Consider the following 6,180-nt stretch of genomic DNA (forward strand, 5'->3'; position numbering starts at 1 on the left):
CCTCCAATAATATTGGACCCTAGCGAAATTGATAATTTTTGTGATGTTGTGGAAGCAAGGTTGTTAGAGAAGATGGAATTGATTAAGAGTGACATGATTGTTGAAATTGTGAGTGCTTTGGGTGGTGTACCTCAGCATGTGGGTACTGAAGATGGTTATGAGAAAGTTGTTAAAGACTTTGAAGTTGTTGGATTGAGTGGTGAGGACAAAATTGATCATGTGGAGAGACCTATGGGAAATAGGCCTCGTTAGTTTGTTGGACCTGCATCTCAGTTGAAGTTAAAGCACAAGATGGAGGTTTCTAATTTCTCAGGCACTTTGAATCCTGAAGACCTGATTGATTGGATTGGTGAATCAGAAGAGTACTTTGAGCTTGAGGATATTGAGGATCCACTCTGAGTAAGGTTGACACAAACTAAGTTGAAAGGACATGTTGCTCTTTGGTGGAAAGAACTACAAAGAGACAAAGAGGAGGAAGGTGAAATTAAGATCACAAGATGGAGATTTATGGTAACCAAGTTGAAGGCTAAGTTCATTCCTATTGATTATGAACTTGAATTGTTTGAGAGTTGTAGAATTTGAAACAAAAGGATATGTCTATGAAATGTTATATTGAGGAGTTCTACAAGTTGACTATTCGGTCTAGGCATAGAGAATCTTCAAAGGAGAAGGTAGCTTAGTACATTAATGGTTTGAGATTCAGTATCCAAGTTGAGGTTGGTGTGTTGAAGATTGATTCAATGTAAGATGCTTATCAGTATGCTTTGAGATTAGAAGAGAAGTTGAAGAGGAAAAATCATGGTAGTTACAAAGGGAATGAGAAGTAGAATAGCTTGGCAAAAGCTAAACGAAGTGTAGAAGATGAACCAAAACCTGTTAATTAGAAGAGGAGGATAGGTAAAGGTGAGTTTAGGAGTACTTGCTACAGATGTTGTGAAGAAGAGCATAGATCTTTTGAATTTCCTCATGGTAGGAGAGTTTTTGTTGTGAATGAGGTTGAAGATCATGCCAGTGAACTGGAGAAAGGAAAGAATTTACTAGCTTGGTGAGTACTAGTTGGTCAGAGGACACTAGACTCTTGTCAGAGGATTAATTTGTTAAGAACTCATTATAAGTCTGGTGGTAAAGTCTGCAAGGTGATTGTGGATGGTGGCAGTACTGATAACCTTTTTGTTGACAAGATGGTTTAGAAACTTAGTTTGACAAGGGTGAGACATCGTTATCCTTAGAAGATTGGCTAGTTACAACGTGAGCATGCTTTGGAAGTAAGGGAGCAATACCTTGTTGATTTCTAGATTGGGCAGTATAAGGATCAAGTGGTGTGTATTGTGGACATGGACAATTATTATTTGTTGCTTGGTAGACCTAGGCAGTATGATTACAAGGCTATGCATGATCATATCAAGAATGTGTTTACAATTGTGAAAGGTGGCAAGAAGCATTCCTTGATTCCTTTTTAGAATGAGGAAATTGGTAAGAGGAACCTAAGTATTGGTAGCCAAATTGAGTTGAAGGATTATGAGAGGGTTAGAGATCGACATGGAAAATGAACCTATAGCACACCAAGGATGGATGTGAAGAAATAGAAGTGGAACAAGGGAAAGAGTGTACAAGTTGAGGACTTGAAGGATATGTATGTGAAGAACCAATTTGGGATTTATGTGTTGAATCCTAGAAGTTGTTCTTCCAGCTACTGAGAACATCTTTTCGAACATGGGGTGTTTGATGCAAGAGCATCCTAGACTTATTGGAAATCCTATTGGGTGGTTTGGTTTGACCTTTAAGTTCATGAACTCAGTCTGTGAAGGAGGAACTCAATAGATACTATGAGCTTGATTTACACTAGGGAGCTCTACACTAGTGTTTCCCGAGTTGGTTTGGTTGCTTCTGGAAGACTCGACGTATACTGAGGCTCAGTTTGCACTAGCAAGCTGGGCTTGGTCTGCATAGTTTGGTTACAGTGATGCCCGAGTTGGCTCGGTTGATGATGGAGTTCAGTTATGCTTGGTGGAATTTTGATGCTCGATGGTGGTTTTTTGACACTCGACTTAGTCTTGGTCTCTATAGTGCCTAAGTTGTCTATAAGCTAATTTTTGGCATTTAATTTGTATTGCAGTCAACTTGTGGCTTGTATGGGCATTTAATGTAAGGGTTTATTTTAATTTGTAATGGGCTATGCTAACTTGTGGATTAGTTGGGTATAAGTAAGGGTGTTTTGTGGAGTCTTAGGTCATTTTTATTCATATAGTTGGGAGAAGAGGATGTGGTAGAGGATCAAAATTTGAGAAGAGAGAGTAGTTGAGGCATGGGAAACAAGGAGATTTCTTGGTCAGCTTGTGAGCACAAGTTTAGATCTTCCTTCTAGGCTTCTACCAAAGTGTGTATCTAGACTAGCTAGTGGTTGGATTGGATCTCGAGTGATCTTGTAGATCTAGTAATGTAATTGTTATTGTATTTTGTTGTAACTAAGAAGGCCTTACACCTCGACACATTGCATGTAATCAATTATTTTTATGAATAAAGAGTTGTGATTTGGTATCAAATCTTGCTTTGTTATTGTGTTTCTATTGTGTGTTTATTTGTTGGGGGATAAGGACATCTCCTTTGGGGATTCTCCTACCTTGCATTGTGTCAAGTGGTATTAGAGCATAGTTGATCTTGAGTGTGTAGACTGAGTGTTGAATCAAAAGTAGTTTGCAGCAAGACTTGGGTGAATGCATGATCACAAAGTGTTTATGTTGCAGATCTATGTTCATGGACTTTCCATTTGTTCTTAGTTGTTTGTGTGAGGTAGTAGACTACAATATGACTTGCAAACAATTCAAGTTTGTCACAAGGTGCAAGGGAAATATTTGTTGTAGAGGGTTTGCAAAAATCTTGGAAGATGCCTCCAAGAAGATTAGACCCTAGGCAATTGATGATCTTTGTGATGTTGTGGAAGCAAGGTTCTTAGAGAAGATGGCATTGATTAAGAGTGACAAAATTACTGAAATTGTGAGTGCTTTGGGTGGTGTACCTCGGCATTGGGTACTGAAGATGGTTATAAGGAAGTTGTTAAAGACTTTAAAGTTTATGGATCAAGTGGTGAGGATAGAACTAATCGTGTGGAGAGATCTATGGGAAATAGCTCTAGTTAGTTTGTTGGACTTGGATCTCAATTGGCATTGAGGCATACTATGCAGGTTTCTAATTTCTTAGGCACTTTGAATCCTGAAGACCTGATTGATTGAATTGGTGAATTGGAAGACTACTTTGAGGTTGAGGATATTGAGGATCTACTCCAAGTAAGGTTGGCACAAACTAAGTTAAAAGAACATGCTTCTCTTTGGTGGAAAGAACTGCAAAGAGATAGAGAGGAGGAAGGTGAAATGAAGATCACTAGATGGAGATTGATGCTAACCAAGTTGAAGGCTAATAGAATTCTTTCTTATTATGAACTTGAATTGTTTAAGAGGTTGCAGAATCTGAAATAGAAGGATATGTCTCTGAAAGATTATACCAAGGATTTCTACAAGTTGACTATTTGGTTTGGGCATAGAGAATTTTCAAAGGAGAAGCTAGCTCAGTACATCAATGGTTTGAGATTCAATATCCAATATGAGGTTGGTATGTTGAAGATTGATTCAGAGGAGGATTCTTATTAGTATGATTTGAGAGTGGAAGAGAAGTTGAAGAGGAAAAATGAAGGTAGTTACCGAGGGAAGGAGAAGCAGGCAAAAGCTAAACCAAATGCAAAAGATTAACAAAAACCTATTGATCATAAGCAAATGTGGTAGAGGAGTGAAATTTGAGAAGAGCTAGTAGTTGAGGCTTGGGAAATAAGGAGATTTCTTGGTGGGCTTGCGATCACAAGTTTGGTTCTTTCTTGGAGGTTTCTACTAGAGTGTGGATCCAAACTAGCTAGTGATTGGATTGGATCTTGAGGGATCTTGCAGAAATGTTATTGTATTTGGCCATAACCAAGAAGGCCTTATAGCCCAACACATTGAATGTAATGAATTATTATTATGAATAAAGAGTTGTGATTTGGTATTAGATCTTGCTTTTCTTATTGTGTTTCCATTGTGTGGTTAATTGTTGGGGGTTAGGACATCTCCTTTGAGGTTCTCCTACCTTGTACTTCATCAATATGACAACCCTTTTTTCCTCCTTATTTTAAACATTAACCACACACTATAAAAACTATACCCATTGATGAAAACTCTTCCTTTTCCATTAAAAAGTTCATTGCAAATTTGCTTAATTATTTTGAACTTGAGGTATAGAAAAAATTAAAACAAAAAAAACATGTATATTAGTTTTACAATTACTCAAACATATTAGGCTATGGTAATACCAACACACACTTTGAACACCAACCTATACCACAAATAAACCAAGTAAAGAGGGAAAAAACATACCTCAATATCCTTTATCGCCTTTAGCTTTGATGTCACTACGTTAAGACAAAAACACAAATAATGAGCACTAAATCAAATTATATCAACTTCAAGCTATCACCAACATGCTCTCACCTATTAAATTTCATTATTAAATAAAAATGCACAACCCACTAAATGTGAAGACAATTAATTTCTCTTTATTTTATATAGTAAAACTTAAAAAACCACAATCACATAATTTTACAAAATGTAAAACAAAATTAAAATGTGCATGTCTCATACTAAATAAAAACAATACCCTTTGATGTGGTGTGATCACCTAATCCATTGGATTGGGTGATCTTATCTTCTCTTAATCCACTACCTCTAGCTTCTACAATCTCTTTATGTGTTTTACTCATCTCAACTTTCCCTTTCCTTTGTTTCTTTCATTGTTTGGTGGTGGTGCTTAGGTCCTACAATTCTTGCTAATATGTCCAACCTTAAGACAATTGAAAAAAACTAGGTTTCCATTCAACCATTTCTTATAGTTTCCTTTGAAATGTGTCTTAATGCAATTCTGTGGAATGTGTCCATACTCTTCACAATAATAAAACTTATAGAATGTGTTGTAATCCCAATTATAAGATTTTCCTTGCTTAGGTGTATGTGTTTACCTTTCAGATGTCTAGTTAGATTTTGCTTTGGATCTACATTCATGAGCTTTATGTCCATATTTCTAATATTCCTAATAATGTCCTTCAAATCTAGGTGTAGTAGGTGCATCACTTTTCTTTGAACCACATTATGTGCTTAGTGTCCTTGTTTCTTGTAATTAAAATAGTTACTAGTAAACTTAGGTTTAGGGTTTTGCATCCATTTTTGTTTCTGCAAATGTTAGCAATGTGTCTAAGTTAACCATAATGATGATATGTAGGTTTTCTTTTGGATTTTGCATTTCTTTGCTCTCCACTCTTTGATGACTCATCTTCCTTAGTAGATGAAGAGTGCTTGACATGTCCTAGACCAGAGGTATCATTGGATGACCTTGGTGATCTCATCAAATCTTCATAGTATCTCACACCTTCACTTGGTATGTTCATTCTTTCCAATAGTTCCTTCTTAGATCTCAACTCATTCCTTAGTTGGTCACTCTATGATCTTAGATTTGTGATCTCCATGTCCTTTGTATTCAACTCCTAATTTGCAAATAACAACTGGTTCATCATATCCAACTGATTGTTTGTAAGCTTCTACACATCAAATGATCTTTCTTCAAGTTTGGTAGCACTTCATCTTTTGTCTTCTTCAGCCATGATCTTATCTTCTTCAACTTTCTTCTTCTTCTTTTTTCGGTCACCTCACATAGTCTTACTGATTGAATTTATTGTTCTTTTTTGAGTTCTTTGACTTCTTTACTTTGAATGTTCTTCTTCTACAGTAGATATGCTATTGTTGCATCATTGTCATCAGTATTCCTACTATTAAGAAATCCTCTGACATCAACTTCCTTGTTTAGTGTTTCATTCTATTGAATGACCATATATTTCCTTTTCTTTAAGGATTTCCTTAACTCATTTTTTTTCTCTTTCAAGCTGTTGCATTACGATCTAGAATTCAATCATCTAGTTCTCAATGATCTTTCCCATTTTGTATTCATCCATTTCAAGATCTTGTGCTCTCAAGCTATTAGAATTCATTCAAGAGAACTGATATTTGATACCAATTGTTGGAAATATTAATGGGAAACAAGATACTGAGAGGGGTGAGGGGGTGGGGGATGGGTGAGGGTGAATCAGGATCTATAAAACTTTTACTT

The sequence above is a fragment of the Cupressus sempervirens genome, chromosome 9 (genome assembly GCF_028749045.1).
Source record: "Cupressus sempervirens isolate cs-2001-9-10 chromosome 9, ASM2874904v1, whole genome shotgun sequence".
Taxonomy (NCBI): domain Eukaryota; kingdom Viridiplantae; phylum Streptophyta; class Pinopsida; order Cupressales; family Cupressaceae; genus Cupressus; species Cupressus sempervirens.